Source organism: Erythrolamprus reginae, chromosome 1, assembly GCF_031021105.1.
Source record: "Erythrolamprus reginae isolate rEryReg1 chromosome 1, rEryReg1.hap1, whole genome shotgun sequence".
Taxonomy (NCBI): domain Eukaryota; kingdom Metazoa; phylum Chordata; class Lepidosauria; order Squamata; family Dipsadidae; genus Erythrolamprus; species Erythrolamprus reginae.
This window is the reverse complement of record NC_091950.1, coordinates 367877904-367890013: the sequence shown is the minus strand read 5'-3', so window position 1 is coordinate 367890013 and position 12110 is coordinate 367877904.

Genomic DNA, 12110 nt, shown 5'->3' with positions numbered 1-12110 from the left:
ACAGAGAATCAAATATCGGGTAATCTCTGTTGAGTGGAAAGCTTGCACGCGAAACGAAACCCCATGGCCCAAGATTTCTATACTGGCTCATTTTGGAAGAGTACATATAAAAAAAATTAAATATGAATGTTCATAATCAAAGAAAACGGTTTAGTCTTTTCAGTGCTGCAGGCAGAAATTTTAGTTTAGGATTAAAAATACCATACCCAATTGTTGCTTATCCAGAGTTCTTTGGTTTCCTCTTAACTATAATTTAACACCTGAATACAACCTAGAAATCCTGGGAATGAATCTTGCAGTACATCTGAAAAAGTTGATTTAAATTATTATGACATTTAATTCTACAGTACAGTCAGCTTTAGTAGTACAAACATTCCACTGTTTTGAACCATGTGTCTTATCAATCATATTCTATCCCATCTTTCTTCACTGAGTTTCTCATGAAATTGATAAGCTGATCTGAGTCCACGGAGAGGGGCGGCATACAAGTCCAATTAATAAATAATAATAAATAAATAAGATGGTAAAGATGATGATTTTGTAATTCCCTAAGCAGCTGTACCAAGAAATATTTTTACCAAGACTCTAGCTGCTATTAGAATCACAATAGAATCCATAAAATTGACTTCCATTGCTAAATTCTACTCACAAGGAAGACCAGGTGAAATGGTGAACAACTTTTGTGATTTTTATTTTTATTAAAAAGTAACAGTAATACAAATATCAAATTGTATTACTGCCTTACAGTTTCAGTCTTGAGTGACAAGGAGAAAGTTCATGTAACATAAAAATACAACACAAAGAATAAGCATGGATATTACAAAGACAACCCAACTAAAACAATTATCTTACAGGATACTAAAAGACAGAATAGTTACAACCTCAATATACAATTGGTCATCTGAATAAAGCAAATCTATATCAATATATTTGGCAAATTCGTCAGAAGAAAAGTGAAGGGGCTTTCTGGGTGATTCCAATCATGTTAACATCATCAAACCACAGCTCGAGTGGTCTATTCAAGCCATTACAATCATTTATCTTGGTGTTCAAACTACACACAAGAATTCCAATTGGAGAATCAAGGAGTTGCTTTGAGTAAAAAAGCCTTTACAGAAGATACAAAACTCACCTTCTACTGAATCTAAGAATCTGGGTTTGTGCAATCCAACTGAAGTTGATTTATCTTGCCTTTAGTCACAATGAACAGTAGCAACTGATGTCTCATGCTGCAATATTGATGATACTTTACTCTGTGTTTCTATAGCAATTTAGTTTGTTATTATTTGTTTTGCCAATGCCAATCCTCATAGCAAATTAGTAATACCAGTCGTACTTTTCTTAGGGTGTAGGGAAAGCATTCAAAATGAAAAAGCAAATTTAAAAAAACTACATACAAAAACATTAGAAGTAAAAAAGAATTTTTCTACAGATAGAAAATCCAGTGTTTCGTGTTCTAAGCCTAACTCTCTGAATAAAGAAGCCAGTTTTACTCTCATATTAATCCAGTTCCCTTTTCTGCATTCTGACTTGGAATCCTCTCTGTATTCTATAGTTACTAAATTCAAAGGCCCAAAGATACAAAAATATTATGCAAAAGCACTTGATGGAATGAGATGACAAGTCTAGTTTGTATTTGCTCATAAAGACAAAAACACTCACCTCCACTTTGATTCTGGAAGGGAAAAAATGTTTGAGAGGGGCTCAGCTAGTCTAATGTTTCTCAACCTCAAGTATTGTAATATGTGTGGACTTCAACTGCGAGAATTCTCCAGGCAGCTAACTGGCTGGAGAATTCTGGGAATTGAAGTTTACACTTCTGTTAGTTGCTGAAGTTGAGAAATCCTGAGCTAGTCAAGAGATTCCATCTTCCACTTGGGAAAGCAAACAGCTGTAAGGAATTAAGTAATCAGGCTTAGAAGTCAAAGACTAAACATGACAAAGATTATAGCCTTTGAGTGTTCATTGTTGCCAACATCGTTAGAGAAATCAGTTGAGTCTTACACTCCTAAAACTGCAAATTCAAGGGAACAGATAAACAGAAACAAAGACTAATCTTAAAATAATTAATTCTGGACCAACAGAGTAGATAACCTTTGCTTTCCTTCACCAAACTCTTGCCTGAGTGCTTCAAAATTCAAAGAAACAAAGGTCTGGAAACCAAAAGTATGACTACATGAAAGGCAGGATGATTGCTTGCTTGCTTCTGGCTGCATAGGCTGAAGTTGGAAAATGTTTGGCATTGGTTAGACATAATTTTGAATTGGGGAGGAACCCTATCAGACATTGCCATTTTGACTGCAACTGTAACATATAAAAGACAAAGACCTCCTCTTGCAACCCCCTTAGTGATTACATGAAAATTGACAACCCACAAAAACTGCCTTGCCACTGTCATCCTCTGCACTATCTCTTCAAATTTCTAATGCAACCCCTAATGGACTCCATAAATTCATAAGGTGCAGCTTTGTTTAGCTTTATAAAGATAAGCCCAGATTTCTAGGTGCTGTGGAGGACAAGCAGTATGTAGGAATTTAAAGAAAACATCCCACTTCTACTTGTATATTTTTCTCATGTCTTGAAATATTGGTTAGCTCCTCATTTACTTGACAGATCAAAGAGATTTTATCAATGTTGCAAAAAAAGTTTCTTTTTTTCATTGTTCCATGGAAAGGTAGGAAGACTTAGAACTATACAGTTATTTTTCCTTTCCATTGCCCAAATTTCACTTGCAAATTTGATGGTAACCTTGCAAGGTAGTACAGATAAGAAGTATACCCAGATGCACAGCACAGTTTAGGTTCCATTTGGACTTTCTTTTCTTTTTTTTAGGTATAATTTTTTATTGTTTTTCCACACCTTACAGAGATTCAAATTCACATACCTCAAATTAGAATACAATACAATATGATATCAAATGCCAAAGTCTTAATCCAAATTTCCTAATTATTTATCCAATTTATTCTGGTACATATCATTCATCCTATGCTACCTCCTTTTCAAATCCTATCATCTGGATTTCAGATATTATCTTTCGTCCTGATTTGAATTCAAAGTACTATTAGCTATCTCAATGGCTATTTGCTGCTTATCCACCAAAACTGTACCGTCGTGCTACAATCCATTTCTAATATTCTTAAACTCATTCTTACTTTTTAAAACCCTCGTTTTATCATAGCTGCCCTTAACAAAAGAAATTTCCAAATTTACTTCTCTTTATATCCCAGGAACAAAAGTGCTATTGCTAACATGTTGTAAGCCGCCCTGAGTCTAAGGAGAAAGGCGACGTAAAAATCAAATAAATAAATAAATGAATGAATGAATGAATGAATGAATGAATGAATGAATGAATAAAACAGTTTGAGCTTCCTCTGCTGGTGAAGAAAGAACATTCCTTGTTATACTATTTTGATCACATTTTTGATATTATGTGACCATTTTAGGTCTTGAGATATGAGAGAACCTAGAAATTTGAAGCTCTCTGGGAAAGTATGTCAATGGAACATTCATTTCTGAATATGGGTTAATTTAAAATACCTCCTTTTGTCACAAGATAACTTAATGCTCTTTGTGTATGCATCTTCTCTTCACTCTTGTGTGAAGTCTTGCCATATCCACATGCACTGTCCATAAATGTCACTGTGGGATGCTGGTTTCTTCTGTCTTACTTGTGCGGAGTCAAATCACTATCACATCTTATGTTCATTATTACCACAACAAATCATGCAAACTAAGATAACATACATTATGTATTGGATTATAGAGCAGTTGTAGAATTAAGATTTTTCTGATATAGAATTTTGACTCTTGGTTTTAAAACTCAGATTGTGAGTTTTGTGTACAAGTGAGATAGCAAGGTCCAGACAACTCTACCATACTCAACATTTTGTTTATTATTAGTGTCAATTTTTGTCTTACCAATATATTCTACAGCTGGAAAAGAAACTGAGGAAATATTCATGGGTCTGCACTGATTTGTAAGTTTAAAGAGTTGTAATTATTGAAACAAAATATGTTATCAATTTATCCTTTATTTCCCACCAGTATTCACCTGTCATTTTATATTATTATTTCTAGGGTCTCTTTAATGATGTCACCCCTTATGTTTCCCTCAAATTCTCCAGTGTTCACTTCAAATGATTGATGAAGTTCTAAAAAAAAAATTCTTGAATGTTTCCAAACCAAATATAATTTGCAGACATTCATATATAAAAAAGAATGGTCAAAATGAAGAATTGTGTGTTTCCTAGAAATTCAAAGGCCCATTGGCATTGCAGAATGCAGTAGCTCAAATCTCTGAAGCGCTTTTATGCAATCCAATAATATTTTTACCCTTGAAAAAGAAAATCAAGAAAGTCATCCACAAAACTATTTCAGGTTTACTTGTTATCTAGAGCATCCACAGATCGTTAGCCAATGCAAAGTTAAAAACCATGATTTGAAATTATATATTACATATTAAAGTGGCAGGCTGATGGGTGTATATATTAAGTGTTTCAAAATGTTTTGGCTCTGGAATAATTCCTTATTTTTTTAAAAAAATATTACTTAATAAATTAAGGCAGAAATGGGGGTATACAACTTAGTTGGTTTGCATCAACCTCTTAGCAATATTTGGTTTAATCACTTACATTCTTCTTCTAAACCAACATGAAAACAGCAGTTTATGGGCACCAAAGCAGAGCAAAAGAACAGGGTTTTGTTTTGTTTTTGACTTGTTGGCCCTTCATATGAAAAAACTGGTTTGATACACATCAAATGTCTTGGTTCCCAAATAATTGTTTCTGAATGATGGTTTAAAACTGTGGTTCCCAACATGAGGCCCACACAGAGAAGAGCTGCAAAAAAAATTACTACCACACTGTGGGCGTGGCTTATTTTGTGGGTGTGGCTTGCCAGCCATGTGACCAGGTGAGAGTGGCTTGATGATCATGTGACAGGGGGGTGGCTTAAAGGTCATGTGACTAGCTTGAAGGTGACCAACTTGACATCACTCACATCAAGAGTTTGGGTTTGGGTTAGGGTTAGGGAGCGTGGCCTCTCCTCGCCTCAAAGAGATACGATTTCCCTATCTATTTACTATTACTAAATATCCAAAATATACTATTTAATTCTATGTATATATGCCATATGTGTGCATAAATATTACACACAGGCACACAAAAATATACATTATCTATTATATAAACTGTATGTGTATGTACCCCCCCCCCCCCCGCATGCACAGCTCTTCTAAAATTATACACATTCAACCTTGTTTATTGCAATAGGAAAAACATACCCAGAGCCAAGAAGGGAAAAAAAGAGAAAAAAATCAAAAATTTTCTACTGGTTCTGCATACATGACCAAAAATTTCATACCAGTTCTGTGTATCTGACTGTACCCATAGGAGCCCATCACTGAGTCCAGGCCCCACGGGGGGGGGGGGGATTTGATTTTTAGCTCAGGCAATTGGAACCTTATTTAAATCAAGTTAATGTCCGTTTAGGCTTTCTCCGTGTGAGTAGGAGTTCACTTTTTGAATAGTAAGAATTACTGTATATGTCATTTGGGAGGGGGGGGGTATCATCAGGATTTTAGAGATGCTTAGGCGGGCATGGCCGAAAAATGGTTGGGAACCACTGGTTTAAAGGAAGCAAAGCCAGAACTGATTTTCAGCTCTCATTAGATTTGCTAAATATTGGTTTTTGGCAAACTTGAATTCAAAGACTGTCATGATCATACTAGAAGGATGCAAATGAATGAGTAAGCTATATTATTCATGCCTGGGAACTTACTGGTGGATTGCTTTATACACATAATATATATAGTTTTATGTGTATAAACTTGCCAAAGCTGTATTCCATTTGAAAGCAGTCAGATTCTGTTCTCTTTCTAAGCAAAGACTGTGCTTTGTTGATTTACCAGTAATTTGAGGTGAGCTAAGGTTTTCTGTAGGTTTTTTGTTTGTATGGACTAGCAAAGGGATTCCCATTGCACTGTTACAAAATATCGTCTCTAGTTTGGTTTCCCTGTCTTGCCGTAGTCATGTGCATTTATGATTAGGCCATTCCTTTACAGAGAAACTCCTGCCCATCCATCTTTATTTCTATGGACATTATTAAAAATGAATGTGGCCATATAGTGGCATACATTTCCCAGTGGCCATATATTAGCATACATCACTCTATGCAATTTTATCCTAATATATTACAGTTCTATAGTATTTTAAACAACTTTCATATTGTATGGATTTTTGTAAGAAATACCCACTTTTGTATAGCATTTTTATTGGACAATTGCTTAACAGAATTTGAATATTCAGGAATTTGAAGTAATAATTTAGTTTCCTTTAATTGAAAAGTATATAACTAGGGAAACATAGCATTAAAAGAAAACTTAATTAATTTTTTTCTGAGATGTGGAAAAAATGGTGCAATGATACTTATTCTAGAAATTAGGCATCATATTTTTTTTAATAAAACAATTTTTCTTTCATGTCTTTATTTCCAAATGCAGAATATATTTGTAAAACTTTCTGACATCGATCTTTCATTAAGTCCTTGAGAATTCTTCATTGGCTTATTGTGAGTGTGACTGTAGATTTGAGGTTTAGGAAAAGGAAAAGAATTATTACTATTACTATTACTATTATTGTTGTTATTATTATTATTATTTTTCTTGGAGATGCCTTGGGATTCCTGTATATCTGTCATTCAGTGGGGGAAGTCTAAGGGGGAGAAGAAGGGGGTTTAAGAATTTAAAATTAAAGAAGAAATTAAAGAAGGAATTATTTAAAGGAGAAAGGAGGGGGGGAGAAATTTTCTCTTTTATAAAATTAAAAAGGGTTGAAAGAGGAGCTAGTTTGAGTGGGAACGCAATCCAGAAAATGTGCCTCAGGTATGGGCAAGGTTTTTTCTTGTCTTCTCCCCTCTCAGTGGGGGGAGCACAGGGGGAGGCACGTTGGGGGGGGGGTAATAGGGGTAAAGAAAAGGGAAAAATATAAACCAAGGGCAAAACAAGAGGGGAAAAGGGTGTTTTTGGTATATTATGACGGAGTGTAAGATAATGGTTTTAAATGTGAATGGTTTGGGATCGGATTTGAAACGTTTTAGGATATTAAGGATGGCTAAGCAATATAAGGTGGATATTATGATTTTGACAGAAACACATAAAAGAAGGGGAGGAAGGGATAACTTGATTAATGATAGAAATTGGAAATGGGTGTTTGAGTCAAGAGGAACGCAAAATAGTCGAGGCACAGCGATTCTGATTCATCAGAGGGTTAATTTTGAAGAGGTGGGAATTCAGAAAGACAGAGAAGGAAGGTGGATATTTGTTAAAGGGAAAATAAATCAAAAGAAGTTGACATTAGCAGCAATTTATGCCCCAAATGGGAAAACAAAACAATTTATAATAAATACTAAGAAGAAGTTAGACAATTTTAAGGAGGGCTCAACTTTTTTGGCAGGAGATTTTAATATGCAATTAACAAATGGGAATGCAAATAGCAGGATGTTACATTTAAATAGACTTAATATGGTGGATCTACATGCAGATATTTTAAATAGAGCTACATATTATTCAGCAAGATATCACACATTTAGCTGCATAGACTACATATTAATGAACAGGGGAGGTAATATACAAGTTAAAAAAGTAGACATTAAAAGTATATGGATATCAGATCATGCCCCACTATTGGCAGAATTGGAAATAGGTCAGGAACGAAATCAAAAAATTTGGAGATATAATGCAGTTGTAACTGCTAGGGAACAAGATAAAGAGAAATTGCAAACAGAGTTATCAGAATATTTTAGAATTAATGATGTGGGTGGTATTAAACAATCAATTGTATGGGATGCATGTAAGGCCTTCATGAGGGGACAATGCATATGTATGGAAGCAGATATTAGGAAGAGGTGGGGTAGAGAGAGGGAAAGGAAGATAAGGGAAATAGATTTGATACAAGAGCAGTTAAGAATGACGAAAAGTAGAGATTGGAATAGTTTACTGAAATTGAAAAAGAAACAGTTGATGGTGTATGATGAGATTAAATGGAATAAGATGAGAATGGCGATGCGACAAAAAATACAGAGTTGGGGGACAAGATCAATGCAGCAAATGGCGAGATATCTGAAGAAGAGGAAAGAAAAATCATGTATTTTAGCATTGAGGGACACCAGTGGAGTGGTTAGATATGGTAATGACCAGTTAGAGGAGATAATGAGGAAATATTATGAAGATTTGTATAAAGAGGAGCAAGTGAAGATAGAAGTCCTCAAGGTTGGGAAAATAGTAAGTGAAGAAGACAAACAAATTTTGAATGCAGAAATTACACAAGATGAAATTGCTAGAGTAATTAAAGGGTTAAAACAAGCCAAAGCACCGGGCCCAGATGGGTTTACAGGGGAATTTTATAAAACTTATGTGAATGTTTTGCTGCCGCATTTGGGGAAATTGTTTAATAATATATTGTCAAATCGTGATATCCCGCAGACATGGAAGCTTTCAGAAATTGTTACCATTCCGAAGATGGGTCGAGATTTAAGAGAGCCTGGGTCTTACCGTCCGATCAGTTTGGCAAATCAGGATTATAAAATATTTATGAAAATACTGGCAAATAGATTAGAAAATATTTTACCAAAAATAATTGAAGAGGATCAATATGGATTCGTGAAGGGAAGGAAAATAAGTGAACCAATTAGAAATGTAATGAATGTGATGCACCATGCTACCGCTACTAAAAGGAAATTGGGAATTTTGAAATTAGATGTTTATAAAGCGTTCGATAAAGTTAACCATAGTTATTTATATAAATTATGTAACAAATTAAATATGGGGGGAAAATTTTGTGAAACTATAAAAGAGATTTATAAAGGAAATGAAGCATATATAAGAGTGAATGGACAAAGAACGCAGAGTATTAAAATATTAAACGGCACCAAGCAGGGATGCCCTCTGTCTCCAAAATTATTCGTAATAGCAATAGAGATCTTAGCTAATAAGATAAGACAAGATAACACTTGGGCAGGATATAGAATATGGAAATTAGAAATGAAAATAAATTTATTTGCAGATGATGCAATTATATTGACCCAGACCCCGATGGAGATGATTAAAGGTATAATAAATATTTTACAAGAGTTTAAGCAGGAATCGGGACTGTCGGTTAATATGGAAAAATCAGAGATTATGTGTTTAAATACAGATCCGAGAGAACAGATAGAAATTAGGAAAGAATCAGGGTTGAAATTAGGACTTAAAAAAATAAAATATTTGGGAATTTGGTTATTAAAAAACCCAGTGAAAATGGAAGAGATTAATTATAGAATAACATGGAGGAAAATGTTGAAACAGATGAGGAGCTGGAAAGATAAAAAGCTAAGGAGACTCTCTAAAATAAGAGCTTTAAAAATGATGATAGCTCCCAAGATGATGTACCTATTTCAGGTGCTGTCGGGGGGGTTATCGGTATGTAAGGTTAAAGAGTGGGACAAAAAATTAAATTATTGGATTGAAGAAGATAAGAGACCAAGAATAAGAAAAAAGTGGTTAATTGCGAATGAAAAAGAGGGGGGATGGGGTGTTCCATGTTTGGAGCTGTATAGGGAAGCTTTTCAAATGGAAAGGTTAATGGAGTTGCAATTAAGTGAAAATAAATGGGCGAAATTGGAAAAACAGATAAACGGGATGAATAATAGAGAATTAATTTTTAGGAAGTGGAATAGGAGAGATATAGGAAAATTAATAGGCCCAATGAAAGGGACTATGGAAATTTGGAAAAAATGGCAAGGGAAAATAGGATCATATAAATCTAAACTGTCATCGCTTTATGTAATAAATAGAGAAAACGAAATTAACTTAAACAGGGTTATAGGAGAGTTGAAGGGAAGAGGGATAACTAAGATAGAACAGTTATACGAGAAGGATGGCAGGCCAAGTAGAAATCGCATAGAATGGTGGTTAGGTAAGGGAAGGTGGCTACAAATAAATGCAATATGTAAATATCTAAATGAAAGGGAGAATAAAGAAGTATTATGGCGGGAGGAGACAGGGTTAGAGAAAATAATAAGAGAAAAAAGTGAGGGGATAAAGGCGCAAGCAACTAATATATACAAACTGCTAGTACAGTCAGATGGGGACACGATTGATGGATTGACTAAATGGTGGCAAAATGAGATATTAGTAGAGGTACAAGAAATGGAAAATATAGTAGAAGATATAAGGAAAATTAAAAATACAAGAATTAGGGAAATGAGAAGGAAAATATTACATAAGTGGTATTTTACTCCCGTTCAATTTGCACATTTTCAGCAGAATGTTAGGGGGAATTGTTGGCATGGTTGTCAAGATAAAGGAGTGTTTATGCATATGTTTTGGGAATGCCCGATAGTGCAGGAATTTTGGCAAAAAGTGAAAGAGGATATCAATGGAATGTTAAATATACAATGGACAATCACTAAGGAAATGGCAGTATTAGTAAAAAGCAATGCGATGGGAGAATTTAGAGAAATAAAAAAAGCAGCAATAGAAAGTGCTCAGGCAGTAATAGTTTTGGGTTGGAAGGATGCGACAAAATGGACAATGCAAAATTGGTATAGGTACATGGTGGATCATATTCAATTTGAAATTATGGAAAAAAGGATAAATTTGGATAATGAAACTGATTTGGGACAGCTGATTGGACGGTGGGACAAGGTAAGACGATATATGACGAGCAGAATCCGAGACCAAGCTACAAGAAATAAACTAGAATCACTCTATAATATGTAGACAGATATATTGCTCTTGGGTTAAGTGGATTAAAAAAGAAATACCCCCAATTTGGTGGTGGGGAATGTGTGTATGTCGGGGTGATGGGCACAAATCACATTTCACTATGCACTGTTTTATGTTGTGTGATTTTAAATTGTTAAAAATCAATAAATAAAATTATAAAAAAAAAATATATTAAGTGTTTCAAAATGTTTTGGCTCTGGAATAATTCCTTATTTTTTTAAAAAATATTACTTAATAAATTAAGGCAGAAATGGGGGTATACAACTTAGTTGGTTTGCATCAACCTCTTAGCAATATTTGGTTTAATCACTTACATTCTTCTTCTAAACCAACATGAAAACAGCAGTTTATGGGCACCAAAGCAGAGCAAAAGAACAGGGTTTTGTTTTGTTTTTGACTTGTTGGCCCTACATATGAAAAAACTGGTTTGATACACATCAAATGTCTTGGTTCCCAAATAATTGTTTCTGAATGATGGTTTAAAACTGTGGTTCCCAACATGAGGCCCACACAGAGAAGAGCTGCAAAAAAAATTACTACCACACTGTGGGCGTGGCTTATTTTGTGGGTGTGGCTTGCCAGCCATGTGACCAGGTGAGAGTGGCTTGATGATCATGTGACAGGGGGGTGGCTTAAAGGTCATGTGACTAGCTTGAAGGTGACCAACTTGACATCACTCACATCAAGAGTTTGGGTTTGGGTTAGGGTTAGGGAGCGTGGCCTCTCCTCGCCTCAAAGAGATACGATTTCCCTATCTATTTACTATTACTAAATATCCAAAATATACTATTTAATTCTATGTATATATGCCATATGTGTGCATAAATATTACACACAGGCACACAAAAATATACATTATCTATTATATAAACTGTATGTGTATGTACCCCCCCCCCCCGCATGCACAGCTCTTCTAAAATTATACACATTCAACCTTGTTTATTGCAATAGGAAAAACATACCCAGAGCCAAGAAGGGAAAAAAAGAGAAAAAAATCAAAAATTTTCTACTGGTTCTGCATACATGACCAAAAATTTCATACCAGTTCTGTGTATCTGACTGTACCCATAGGAGCCCATCACTGAGTCCAGGCCCCACGGGGGGGGGGGGGGGATTTGATTTTTAGCTCAGGCAATTGGAACCTTATTTAAATCAAGTTAATGTCCGTTTAGGCTTTCTCCGTGTGAGTAGGAGTTCACTTTTTGAATAGTAAGAATTACTGTATATGTCATTTGGGAGGGGGGGGGGTATCATCAGGATTTTAGAGATGCTTAGGCGGGCATGGCCGAAAAATGGTTGGGAACCACTGGTTTAAAGGAAGCAAAGCCAGAACTGATTTTCAGCTCTC